This window comes from Mesocricetus auratus, unplaced genomic scaffold (assembly GCF_017639785.1).
Source record: "Mesocricetus auratus isolate SY011 unplaced genomic scaffold, BCM_Maur_2.0 Super-Scaffold_100037, whole genome shotgun sequence".
NCBI lineage: Eukaryota > Metazoa > Chordata > Mammalia > Rodentia > Cricetidae > Mesocricetus > Mesocricetus auratus.
The window spans coordinates 5,717,732-5,731,964 of NW_024429215.1; the positions used below are offsets into that span (position 1 = coordinate 5,717,732).

Consider the following 14,233-nt stretch of genomic DNA (forward strand, 5'->3'; position numbering starts at 1 on the left):
CTTGGAGGCAGGAGGATTAGGAGTTCAAGAGCACGCCAAGATAGAAAAGTTTCTGGTAGTTTCCTTGTCCCATGTTTGTGAGGGCCTGCATTCAATCGCAGTATTCCAAGACACAGGCACAACAAACAAAATCCTTATCAGGACACAATATCTGTCAAAAGATATTCAAAGGGGGGTGACAGAGTGGCCTGCTCCCATACACCTGCCTTTGAGTGACAGAGGCATGCAACCCTGAGGGAAAACCATTCTCTGGTCCGTAGCCAAACTGCAGCCTGAGCTACATGAGACCTTCACTCAACAGGAGAATGGGGGGGACAGGGAGAAGGCTGACTGTATAAAAGCATTTGTCCTCAACCCCATGACTACAGCGTGCAGAACCCACAAAGTAGAGAGACCTGGGGCACATGCATCTGTCCACGTGAACACATGTGTTTATATGTATGAAAGGAAAGGAGGGGAAACAGTGTTGGTAAGGTGTGTTACCACAAAAACTGTTTTCAGGACAAACCAGAGTTCAATTCCCTGAACTCATACCAAGAGTTAAAGGAGGAGAACATTCAAAAAGTTGTCTCTATACCTCCCCACATGCATCATGATGGACAAGAGGCATACACACACACACACACACACACACACACACACACAAATTATATTAAGAATTAAAATTAAATTGTTTGCTCCAGGTAGGCATGATCTGCAGGGTGAGTTCAGAGACAGCAAAGACTACACAGAGAAATGCTGTGTAGGAAAACAACAGCTGGAGAGATGGCTCAATGGTTGAAAATACTTGTTGCTCTTACAAAGCTCTCTGAACCTGTATGGTCCAAAATCCTTATGGCCAATGCAAAGCACTTATGTGTGGTACACAGTGTACACAAAGACAAAAGGCATCCACATAGTGTAAGTTGTTTGTTAAGTGTCACGTGGTCAGGAGAGAAGGGGAAGGTAAGTCTCTGTGAGACAAGGAAAGAATGCAGTCTGCTAAAAGAGACCTTGTTGTCCACTCTCAGAGGCTGAGAGACTGCCCAGAATCATGACTACAGAGAATTAGTTCAATACAGATGGAGAGAAAAAGTAGGTTAAGCTCTTTAAAAACTCTACATTGGCCTGGTGGTGGTGGCACAGGCCTTTATCCCAGCACTAGGGAGGCACAGACAGGGGGATCTCTGTGAGCTCCAAGCCTGCCTGGTCTACAAGAGACAGAGTTCCAGGACAGCCTCCAAAGCCACAGAAAAACCCTGTCTCGAAAAAAAAAAGTCTTCATTCTATTAATTTATATATAAAGGAAAAAATACCGGTATAAAACGGGCTTCTATCCAGAACTGAGTATAAGAGCTCTTCTTTTCTTGTCTTTTTCTTTTTATCTGAGGCAGGGTTTATCTCTGTACCTTTGATTTCCCGAAACTTGCTCTCTAGACAAGGTTGGCCGCCAAAACACAGGTCCACCAGGCTCTTCCTCTTGGGTACTGGGAAAAAAGGTCTTCGGCATCGCTACTCACTTCCAGAGACATTACCATATGGACGCAGGATTTCTAGTTTCCTTCTGTAGACGGAACACAGGGCACCAACCAATGGTTGGCATTCAGTTGTCTCAAGGATCCGTGGTCTCAGAGAGCTAAGTATACCCCATCCACCGTTAAGCTAGGATACTTCCTTCCATAGACAGCTCTGGAGGACTCACAGCCTCCATCCTCCTGATGACTCCATTGTGTTTAATGGTGAAATTCACCGAAACTGCAAAGTCTTTGCCTGAACCATTAACTCTTCGTATAAATCCCATGGCTTGCTTTCAAAAGGAATAACGTTTCCTTCCTTGTCAAACTTTCTCACAAAGAATTCTTCCACCACTGTAGGGAACACAGCTTGAAAGGTTTCAAACTTGCAAGTCACCAGACTGCCATTCGCTGGGCACCACCCGACCTTAGCCCACTGCGCAGGCGCAAGTTCCCTTGGCGCATGGCACATGGATAATGGGTAGGGGGAGTGAGATTGGCTGTTTGTTTTGTTTATTTTTTGCTTTTTCCAGACAAGAGACCGGGTTTGTCTGTGTAACAGTCTTGGCTGACCTAGAACTAGCTGTAGACCATGCTGTCCTAGGACTCACAGAAGTTCAGTTGTCTCTGCCTCCCAAGTGCTGGGATAAAAGGCGAGCATCACCACTGGTTTAAGCGTATGTGTTGTCTATGTAAGTTTATTTGTATCCCATGTGAGCAGGTGCCCTTAGAAACCCTCCCGGAGCTACAGTTAAGCCTTTTGATGAGGCTGTTCGAAACTGAGCCCTTGTACTTGGAAGAGCAGCCATTAATCACTGAGTTTTTGTTTGATCAAAATTCCAATAAAACTTAACAGTTTTTTTCTGTGTGATTGTAGCAAGATCTTGTATAGCTCACCCTAGCCTTGGACTCCTCATTCTCTTGCTTCTTCTCTGAAGTATTAGCATTATAACTGTAGGCCAAAAAGCCTACAGAACATTTAAAAGAAGTATAATAACTTTTTTAGATTTCATTTTCTCATTTTATGTGCATGAATGCTTTGACTGCACGTATTTTTCTCAAGTCTGGTGCTTGCTATAAGTAGTTGCTAGCCATCACGTTGGCGCTGGGATCCAAAGTTGCCTCGTCTGCAAGAACAACCATTGTTTGTTTGTTTTTCATATGGAATGCTTCACGAATTTGCGTGTCATCTTTGCTCCAAGGGCCGTGCTAATCTTCTCTGAATCATTCTAGCATGCAGCCATTTATCTTAAACAATGAACCATCCCCTGAGCACACATTGCTTGGGGACCAGTACCTATAGGAACCCACAAGGTGTCCTAAAGTTCGCTGCTGCCTCTGGAGCTGCTCCAAGTGCTGGCTGCTTCACACCTGGAACCTTCACTAACTAGGTACCAACAGCTCTCAGGGAGCCACGTTTCTGGAGGTGACAGATCCCAGGGCTGACCATCAGCTCCTCAGAGAGGCAACTTATGTCACCCTGCCCGCCATTGTTCTGTGAAACAGAGCTTCTCCCCGAGGCTATGTGACATTTGCATCCCATGCCACAACAAGGGGTTTCATTTGGTGGGCACAGCGTATGGCATGCTCGCCCGGGAAGTTCTCTGCATGCCTCTTGCCGTTTCCCATGAGCGCCCACGGGAAGTTATGAATGAATTCTACTTCCAGAGAAACCAGGAAGCAGGAAGAACAGGCGACTGTTGAGAGAAGGCTGTGACCAAGAACCAGTTCCGAAGATGAAAGAGTTTTCTGCACTTATCATAGTTTCCTAGAAATGATAAAGTTAACTTACAGTTTCTTCCCAAATGCCTGCATTTAGCTCAAGGTGACATATTTGATTTATATCCTGACTTTGCATTCTCAGAACTGAGCAACCAAAGCGATACATTGCCAGCCCCTTTCCAAACCAAGAAATAAGGCCATACTCCCTGGTGGAAGCATTTATTCTGCAGAGGCAGAGGCAGGTGGATCTCTAAATCCCCCTGAGCCAGGACTGCATGGTGTACTATCTGGAAATAGAGATGACTGCCTGAAGGCACTGCCTATATCCTTGAATGTACGAGGTAGAAGCAGAAGTTTCAGGAGTTCAAGGTTATCTCACACCCAAATTATATCCTTGTTTTTTCTTTATTCCCTTCAGTTTTCTTTTCTTTGGGGTAGGGACTGGTCTTGAACTCACTATGTATGACCTTAGGCCTCTGATCCCCCCAGTGTGCATGTGCAAAGTGTTGAGATTGCAGGTTTAGCAACTGCTCCTAGGTGTTGGATTTGGGGGTGGGGGTGGGGAGGTTTCGAGACAGGGTATCTCCATTTAACAGCCCTATGGCCTCCAACTCACATAGATCCGCCTGCCTCTGCCTCGCCAGTGCTGGGATCAGAGGCGTGTTGGGCAAGCACTACATCCCTGAGTCATGTCTTGTGAAAGGGGTAAACTAAACTCAAAGGCTTCACTTGTAATAATTTAGAAATAAAGGGACCAGACCCTCACTCAGCCCCCTGCTGTAGCAGCCATGACAGGCTACAGAAAAGACACGTAGGCCTCTGACACAAGGAAACCCCAGATCCTCTGGCTACCAGAGTCTATGGCCAAAACTGCACACAAATAAACTCCAGACACCACCCCCACAGCCTCCTAGATACTTGGGAACTGTTTGGCCAAAATGAAACTCCAGGGGAGACCAAAACCTCCCTGTAGTCTCCAGGATATAGTTCTGAAAACTATTTGTATCTACGTACAACAGGCTACCTGCAAGTAACAAGACAATGCCATAGAAACCACAGAATGTTCCCTCTCAGCACTGACCAATGAGAATAGTTGGTACCCAGGTATTTCATGCCAAAATATGACTTTGAGAAATTCTCCTGATTGTTCCCAAATGTCAACCAATCAGAAACTAGCCCATACCTACTGATGTCATCCTGTAACTTTTGTCTTTAAAACCTAGCAGTAGACAGGGAACTTCACTCCTTCTGGAGGCTGCTGCGTCAGCTTGCTAGATGGGGTCCCTGTCATGGTTGGATAAACGATCATTAAACCTTGCTTTTGCAATTTGGTGGGTCTGTCTTCCTGGTGGTCTCTGGGGACTTTGCAACCTGTGCACAGCAGTCTTCCCTGCTTCCCACCCCTAGATACCTACTTATTTGTCTATTTGTAGTGTTTCTCCCCAGCCTTTTTTGCCTGGTGAAGCCACAGGATGTAGACCTTGTGGCTGTGTGTCACTCCACATTCCCAAGTCTGTGTTGATATCTTTATGTTATTATTACTATTTATTTTGCTGTTTTGGTCTTGTTTTGTTTTGTTTTGTTTTTGAGACAGGGTTTTTCTGAGTAGCCCTAGCTGTCCTGGTACTCACTCTGTAGACCAGGTTAGTCTCCAACTCAGAGAATACCTGTCTACCAGGTCCTGGGACTAAAACATCAACCACCGTGCACTGGTTTTGTGCTTGATAGCTTTATATTCTCCATTAGAACAAATCAATTATTCTGGGAGGAGAGGTTACCTTGTTGTTTATTCATTCATTCATTTGTGTCTTATGTTCATTTGTTTGATTTTTAGACAGGCTTTCTTGGTATAACAGCCCAGGCTGTCCTGAAACTTGCCTTGTAGACTAACACGGCCTCAAAAACACAGAGCTCCTTCCAAGTGCTGGGGTTAAAAGGTCCGTGCTTTACCTCTTTTTGGTGAGTTTCCCATTTTAAATCCCTGTCTTTTTTTTTTTTAATTACGTATACAGTGTTCTGCCTGCATGCCAGATGAGGGGGATCAGATCTCATTATAGACGGTTGTGAGCCGCCATGTGGTTGCTGGGAATTGAACTCAGGTCCTCTAGAAGAGCAATCAGTGCTCTGAATCTCTGAGCCATCTCTCCAGCCCCTTAAATCCCTGTCTTTATCTAAACTTTCCAACTTGCCCTTGGCATTCCAGTAACTATTGTTTTTACATCCATACATAGGCTAAGCAGGGTCATGGAATCACAAGAACTTGAGATCCAGAGGAAGGGGCTGACTCCAAGGCCAGAAGGTAGAATGGGTATGTCCAGCCTTTAAGCCATTCAAGGTTCAGATGGACTGGAGGGATAAAGGAGACAGCTCCCAGTGCCAGGCCCTTTCTGTTTGCCTGAAGTTGTGACTTGCCTCTAGAGCTCTGGGGGTGAGTATCCCTCCTTCCCTACTCATAGCTTCCTCAGGAAGCTCTCTTCCGACTTCACCCTTGCTCTGTGACCCCTCCTCAGTCATGTGTCCAATCTCCATCAGGTGTCTGACTTTATTTTTTTTCCCAGTGCCGGGGAAGGACCCAAGGACCTTACACGTGCCCAGCAATATTTTATTCTGTTTTATCTACCCCCGTGTTGGCTTGACCTCATTTTTACTGTGTAACTAAGGCTACTCTTGAGTGCCCGATTTCACCGTTTCCCACCTCTCTAGGGATGGGGTTACAGGTCTGTGTCACAGGGGGCCTAGAGCAATATAAATATATAGACTAGGTGTGGAAACCTGGCTGGCCTCATACTCAATTGAATTGCATGTATGTGGTGCCATGTGCAGCTAAGAATGTAAATGCATGCTATGTATATTTGTGTATATGTGGGTCGAGGTTAGAAAACAATATGAAATTGTTTCTGTACATGTGACTACCAGGGATTGAACTCCGGTCATTATCAGGCTAAACTCTCTTCTGACTTCAACTTTGCTCTGTGGCCCTTCTCAGTCAGATCTCCAAACAAGGGTTGTGTTTTCTTTACAAATAATAGTGTGTGTGTGTGTGTGTGTGTGTGTGTGTGTGTGTGTAGACAAAGCTCACCTTTTTTTTAAGATTTATTTGTTTATTGTGAATACAACATCCTGCCTCAGTATCTGTCTGCAAGCCAGAAGAGGATACCAGATCTCATTACAGATGGCTGTGAGCTACCATGTGATTGCTGGGAATTGAACTCAGGACCTCTGGAAGAGCAGTCAGTGCTCTTAACCTCTGAGCCATCTCTCCAGCCCCCGAAGCTCACCTTTGATAAAGCTCTGGAGGAACAAAGGCAGACAGATCTGATGTGCAGCCAAATTTGGTCATCCGTGAGAGCAGCAAATGATCGTAAACTCTGAGCCATTTCTCCAGGCCCATAAATAGAACAATTCTACTCCCCCTTCTTCAGCCAAGCAAGATGCCCAAGGGGAAGAAGGTGCCCCCCTCCTCTGTTGCCCTCGTGAAGAAACAGGAGGCCAAAAAGGTGGTGGATCCTTTGTGTGAGAAAAGGCCTAAGAACTGTGACATTGGGCAGGACACCCAGCCCAAGAGAGGTCTCCACACGCTTCATCAAATTCCCCCTTACATTCAGCTGCAGTGACTAAGGGCCATCCTCTACAAGCCGCTCAAAGTACCTCCTGCCATTAACCAGCTCCCCCAGGCCCTGGACCGGCAAACAGCTACCCAGCTGCTTAAGCTTGCCCACAAGTGCAGGCCAGAGACAAAGCAGGAGAAGAAGCCAATGATTGTTGCCCCGTGCTGAGGAGAAGGCTGCTGGCAAACGGGATGTCCCAACTAAGAGGCCACCTGTCCTGTGAGCAGGAGTCAACACTGTCACCACCTTGGAGAACAAGGCTCAGCAGGTGGTGATCGCCCACGATGTAGACCCCATTGAGCTGGTGGTCTTCCTGCCTGCCCTGTGTCGGAAGTTGGGGGTCCCCTACTACATCATCAAGGAAGAAGCCAGGCTGGGATGCCTGGTCCACAGGAAGACATGTACACACACACACACACACACACACACACACACACACACACACACATACACACACATTGCCTTCACACAGGTTAACTCAGAAGACAAAGGTGCTCTGGCTAAGCTGGGGGAAGCTCATAGGACCAATTACAGACATGATGAGATCCGCCACCACTGGGGAGGCAATGTCCTGGGTCCTAAATCTATGGCTTGAATTGCCAGGCTGGAAAAGGCAAAGGCCAAAGAATATTAAACCGGGTTAAATGTACACTCACTGCTAAGTTTTCTATCCATAAATACAAACTTGTCTTCCAAAAACAAAAAATTCCTGCAGTGGCCCTAAGATCTGGTGATCCAGGAGAAAGGAAGAGGTAGCCAATGAGTTTATGTATATTTGATCTTAAAAAATGGGGCAACCAGGCAGTGGTGGCGCACGCCTTTAATCCCAGCACTCGGGAGGCAGAGGCAGGTGAATCTCTGTGAGTTCAAGACCAGTCTGGTCTACAAGAGCGAGTTCTAGGACAGCCTCCAAAACAATACAGAGAAGCCCTGTCTTGTAAAACAAAAGAAAAAATGGGGCTGGAGATGTGACCGAGAGGCTAAGAGCACTGGCTGCTCTTCCACGGGTCCTGAGTTCAATTTCCAGAGGCCAATGGTGGCTCACAACCATCTTGTAATGAGATCTGATTCTCTCTTCTGGCCTGCAGGCATACATGGAGACAGTAATCATACATAAAAGATGTCCAAAAAATAAGCCAAAAAAAAAAAAAAAGAAAGAATGTCTGGGATTGTCATAAGTGGCACAGGCCTTTCACCAGATCCCTCAGGGGAGGCAGATCTCTGAGGTCAAGACCTGTCTCCTGTCCAGGCCAGTTTTACCCTTCCCACACCAGGAAATGAGGGCATATGTAAGGCAGCTGGGGTGTGACTCGGCACTGTAGCCTGTGTTTTAGCTCGCGCCATCTCTGGGGTTCTGAGATCACACCGAGAGCAAAGTTAGGAAAGGTTTTTAGATCTCACGGTGGAAAAAGGGAGGGGATGCAGGCTGCGTAGGTCACTGAGCCTCTGTCTTCCAATGACAAGGTCCCAGGTGTCTGCACCATCCAGGCGAGTAAGGAATATTAGTTGGCTGTGAGTTGTCCCCGTGGTGAAGCCAGTGGGTCATGAGATCAAAGTCACGTGGGTTAACTTACCCAGTGAGACCCCCGTGTCAAAATAAGTTTGAACACTGAAGCTACTGTTGCATAGCTTTCAGGGAGCTGGGGGTTCAGTATTCTGTGCCAGAAGTTGATAAAAAAAAAAAAAAGATCTGTTCTATTTAGACATGATCTTAACAAAAATATGCTTTCAAATTCGAGGTGCTGGATCAAGAGCGCAGTGAGGGACAGTCAGCCCTGGAGACTCTTTCTGCTGTGCAGGCTGAGTGCCCCTGGCTGAGTCTGGCCTTTTAGTATCATGGTGACCTGCTGTGCCACCTGCTGTCACTCCAGGACATCACAGGTGAAGGCAGCATTGATACTGCCCACCTCTCTGGGGTGAGGTCTAGATCTAAGGACGCCATGGACCCTTTGGGACAGAGCATGGTCAGCAGACTTGCACAAGGACTGTTACTCCTAAGGGCCATTTTCAGAAAGCCATAGGGAGCCGGGCAGTGGTGAGGCACGCCTTCCATCCCAGCACTCGGGAGGCAGGCGCGCAGATTTCTGAGGCCAGCCTGGTCTACAGAATGAGTTAGAGGACAGCAAGGGCAGTTATGTAGAGCATCCCTGTGGGGTACAGCCAGGATTCCTAAGCCGGGGGCTGCAGCGCTTTCTTACCAAAGGTTGCAAGCTGCAGGGATACCCCCCCCCAAAGCATAAGTGTTTAGACCTGCAAGAGAGGGTTTGTCTCTTGGCAAACACTTTAAGACATTTGTCTTTCTGTCACACGGAAAGGGGGTGACTGTGTTGTTCTTGTGCACAGTAGGTCCTTCCCCTTCAGTTTTGCATCTGTGAAACTGATGTGTGGGCTCTTATGCCACCCGTGTGGGTCAGCATCCGATACGAGTGGAGCGCGTTCACAGGGCTCTGGTTTGAGCCGCTGCTGAAAACAGGCTGCTTGGGGCTGTGCTGGGCATGCAGGCTGGCTCAGGCTGTGATTTCAACTTGGGGGAGTCGGGGTGTCTTTGTTGGTATAGAAAAGCTTGAACTTCACAATCTGAGGCAAAACGCCACTCAAGTCTTGGAACACTTTTTTCATTCCTATAAAAGATTCTTCTTTTAAAGAGACGAGAGGAGCCTTCCATGCTTCCGAAGGGTCTGGGATCCTACACTGACTTAAGTTCCAGCTCAAGGCTTGTCTTCACATAATTACAAACTATCAAAGCTGGGAGGAGCCGGGCCACGACTGGCATGTGCGAATGATTTTCCTGTGTTTCCTTTTTTTTTTTTTTTTTATCTTTTTGGTTTGTTTGTTCATTTGTTTGTTTTGGTTTTTGGTTTTTCGAGACATGGTTTCTCTATATTGTTTTGGAGGCTGTCCTGGAATTGGCTCTGTAGACCAGGCTGGCCTTGAACTCACAGAGATCCGCCTGACTCAGAGCGCTGGGATTTAAGGTGTGTGTGACCGACGCCCGGCTCTTTTTGGTTCTTGATTTACAAAGATTTACAGAGACTGATATTGGGAAATGGGTGCCATTTCCCAATGTGAGGTGACAACTTCGGAGTCATTTATAGTGACGTCTAGGGATTTAATCAAGTCGCAAGGTGGGGTATCAGGTTCTTCCCAGTTGTATTCCTGGTATTGAAAATGAGAAGGCAAGGTCTCCTTAATTCCCCTGTGTAGCCTCAAAGCCTGCTGAGAGCCTAGGATTCCAGGCCGTACTACCAATCACCAATCCTTACAGTTCAGTATTTCTCCTCTCTGGTGTTTTGTTAGTTTGTTGGGTTTTTTTTTTTTTTTTTTTTTTTTTTTTTTTAGTTTTTCGAGACAGGGTTTCTCTGTATTGTTTTAGAGGCTGTCCTGGAACTCGCTCTTGTAGACCAGGCTGGCCTCGAACTCACAGAGATCAGCCTGCCTCTGCCTCCCGAGTGCTGGGATTTAATTCGTGCACCACCAACGCCCGGCCTCTCTGGTGTTTTGTTTGTTTCTTCTCTGGTTTTGTTGTTGTTTGTTTTGTTTTGTTTTTTATTATTAAGTATACGGTGTTCTACCTACACACCAGAAGAGGGCACCAGATCTCGTTACAGATGGTTGTGAACCACCATGTGGTTGCTGGGAATTGAACTCAGGACTTCTGGGAGAGCAGCCAGTGCTCTTAACCACTGAGCCATCTCTCCAGCCCTATTTTGTTTTAATGTGTACAAGAGTTGTTTTTGTTTGTTTGTTTTTTGTTTTTTGTTTTTGTTTTCCCTGCACAAACACATGAAGAACATATGTGTACCTGCTTCCCAAAAGGGTCATATCAGGGTAACAGGTCTCATGGAAATCAGTTTTTGGGTGGAGTTGAAACTACCAAAGGACTACAAGGATCTCTGCACAAAGAGTAACAGCTCTAAGCCACTGAGTCATCTCCCCAGTGTTTTCTGTCAGTTGGATTTAAGTTTTGCTTGGTTTTTTTCCTCCCCGTTGGTTTTTCTCTAGACAGGGATTCTCAGGAGCTATGGAGCCAGTCCTTGAACTGAGATCTGTAGACCAGGTTGGCATAGAACTCACAGAGGGCTGGGTGTTGGTGGCACATGCCTTAAATCCCAATACTCAGGAGGCAGAGGCAGAAGGATCTCTGTGAGTTCGAGGCCAGTCTGGTATACACAGTGAGTTCCAGGACAGCCTCCTGTCTCGAAAAGCCAAAACAAAACAAAAAAAGAACTCATAGAGATCTGCCTGCCTGTGCTGGGATTAGAGGCATGCTCCATCACTGCCCAGTTGTATTCTGTTCTTTTCCTTGTTCTCTGTTGGCCACACTGGCCTTGGTGTCCTGGTGATCCTCCTGCCTCAGCTCATGGAAATGTTGAGACCAGGCATGAGTCACTCCTCCCAAAGGTTATTCTTCGAAGAGCCCGTTTTCTGTCATGAGAGCTTTGCATCAAGGCTTCAGACTACCTCAGGGTTGATATGAGGTGATTTTCCTGCCTGCACCTCTAACCATCTTCTTTTGTTTCGGTTTTCTGACACAGGGTACCTCTAAGCCATCTTCTGTGAACCCCGGCCATGTAGCTTTAATAAAATCCATGCCACTTCTCCATTCTCCTCATCTGGGGTCAGAGGTAGAGAATCGAGGACCCAGTGCAAGTAAACACAAGACCATGAGGCTATTGGGGGGTCGAGGAGCTTGCAAAGATTGTGAAGGTGCTTTGACTGTGTCTCTGGGTGTCTCGTGCTGGCCCGATGCCTTGTATCCTGTGGTCCTTGAGTTACAGTGAGCACCTGATTGGTGTGCTGGGAACAGAACTTTTTTTTTTTTTTTTTTTTTTTTTTTGGTTTTTACGAGACAGGGTTTCTCTGTATTGTTTTGGAGGCTGTCCTGGAACTCACTTTGTAGACCAACCCGGCCTCGAACTCACAGAGATCCGCCAGCCTCTGCCTCCCGAGTGCTGGGATTAAAGGCATGCGCCACCAATGCCAGGCTCAGAACTTTTTTTTTTTTTTAACAAGGAGAATGCCTTTTATTGCAACAAGATGGGAGCATTATATACCAGTTCCCAGGGCCCTCCTGCAATAAGGATGGGCGGATAACAGGAGCTTGCATTCAGGCTTCATTGGAAGGAAGGGAACAAGAAGTAAGCTCCTAGTCACAAGCTGGTCAGCAGATCCCATGGGGGAAGGGTCCAACACACTGCTCCCCAGTGATTGGACTCTTTGGAGAAAAATATTCATGGCGTTCTGGTAGTATGTGTTTGGGCGCATTGTAGAACGGTACCAACATGGAATTCACGTAGGACTGGGGAACCCAGCTCAGCTGAGGGGGTGCTTGCGTGGCAGGAAACAGGCTGCGGGCTCCAACCCTGGTTCTTTCCTAGTGTGTGTGTTCATGTGGACAACACATGCAGGTATATGGATGCCAGTTATTTGAGAAGCAGAGGCAGGAGAATGGCCTGCCAGAACTACATACTGAGGTCAGATTTAAAGTAAAATCCATTGAAGATTCTGGTGGTCATTGCCATGTCTGCCATAGTATAGAAACCATGATTGTGAACCGGGCGTCGGTGGTGCACACCTTTAATCCCAGCACTCGGGAGGTAGAGACCGGTGGATCTGTGAGTTCGAGGCCAGCCTGGTCTGTAGAGCCAATTCCAGGACAGCCTCCAAAACAATACAGAGAAACCCTGTCTCAAAAAACAAAAATAAGAAACCATGATTGTGTCAACGGTGCCTGGGGCAAAGTGGTTGCCAGGCAGAGTTGGAAAAGCATCTCCCTGGGAAGGAAGGATGTTGGCCTGATTGAGACCTGGGTATCCAGACCTCAGCACTGGTACAGATCCCCAGTTGGGCCATGCAAAATTGCCCCTACCTCCACGAGGGAGGGCCACGAATTAATGAGGCCAGCCTGAGCTTAAGACCACCCTGATTTTCAATAGAATAGCACATGGGATGTGCCTAATTGTCACAGCTCTACAACTACAGCGTTCAAGACAGGAGGCAGAAGGAGGCAGGACTCTGAGGTCAAGACACATCTGGTTCCCAAATTCGGGTTTTTAGGCTACCCATCCAAAGTTGCACAGTGAGAGCCTGTCTCACAAGCCCAAAATTAGTGTAACTGGGAAAGAGCTATGGCTCAGTGGGAGAAATTGTGAGATGTAGGGTGGGGGACATTTGGGGTAAACCTCAGCAATATAGCCTATATTTACAAAATGGCATCACTAGGAAGTCCCCGTTCGCACCCAACACCAACATTCACAAAGGTTATAGATCTAGAGGGAGCCACAGAATGTAGCCTCCGAATGGGGGGCGTTTGGTCACTGGGGATCCTATTAGAGGAGCTGTGCCTTCAAATGACAAGGTTTCGATGTCCTTTTTATTTTGTGTTTTTTGGGCTTTGTTGTTGTTTGTGTTTTTTCAAGACGAGGTGTTTTGTTTACCCTTGGCTATCATGGAACTAGCTCAGGAGACCAGGTCTTTTGTTTGTTTGTTTGTTGGTTTTTTTCAAGACAGGGTTCCTCTGTGTAGCTTTGGAAACTGTCCTGGAACTAGCTCTGTAGACCAGGCTGGCTTCGAACACACAGAGATCCGCCTGCCTCTGCCTCCCAAGTGCTGGGATTAAAGGCGTGCGCCACCAATGCCCGGCTGAGACCAGGTCTTAAGAGCTATTTTGACAAGGAAAATTGTGCCAACGTACATCATCCAGACCAGTAAGTAATATAAGCTGATTGTGGGTGTCTCAAGGTGATGCTGGAGTCTTGAGGTGGAATTCACCTAGATTAAGAGTCAAGGTAGAACCAAGCCAAAACAAAATTGTGCCTAGAAGCTTGTACCTAAATCTTCTAGCATTCAGAGAGCTCTGTTGCCAGGCATTGGTGGCGCACGCCTTTAATCCCAGCACTCGGGAGGCAGAGGCAGGTGGATCTCTGTGAGTTCGAGGCCAGCCTGGTCTATAGAGCGAGTTCCAGGACAGCCTCCAAAACAATACAGAGAAACCCTGTCTCAAAAACCTAAAAAAAAAAAAAAAAAAAAAAAAAAACGGAGAGCTCTGGCTTCAAGATTCTGTCCCAGATGTGGTTGCAAAGGTCCAAGGTGCTTTTCAGTCCCAGGTGCAGGAGTCAGGAGGGACAAGAAGAGCTCAGCCAGGGGCACTCAGCCTTGGAGGTACTTTCTGTTGTCAAGAACCAGCAGTGTTGTCCCTCGGAGCATCCCTGACTTGAGGGAACCCTTCAGGAACTGAGAGAGCCTGCTCCCTGTTGTCACTTCAGGACATCCGTGGGAACCCAGCCACTGAGGCAGGAGCCAGCTGTTGGGACGATGGTCCTGATTTGTGGGCAGGGCACATTTGGCAGAGTGTTTGTGGGGGGCTCAGTTCTGCACCTCAAGGAAAGGCTCTTGGCTGCCTGGTGCTCT

At 47.1% G+C, this 14,233-nt stretch overlaps 1 non-coding gene and 1 pseudogene across 1 annotated transcript; one reads left to right on the plus strand and one right to left on the minus strand.

Annotated features, from left to right (window-relative positions):
- Positions 1-2,648: 2,648 nt before the first annotated feature.
- On the minus strand, positions 2,649-2,753 carry LOC121135430. Its single transcript, XR_005872555.1, has one exon. It is a non-coding gene; the product is annotated as a U6 spliceosomal RNA (small nuclear RNA).
- Positions 2,754-6,434: 3,681 nt separating this feature from the next.
- LOC101828674 lies at positions 6,435-7,457 on the plus strand (annotated as a pseudogene).
- The last annotated feature ends 6,776 nt before the right edge of the window (positions 7,458-14,233 follow it).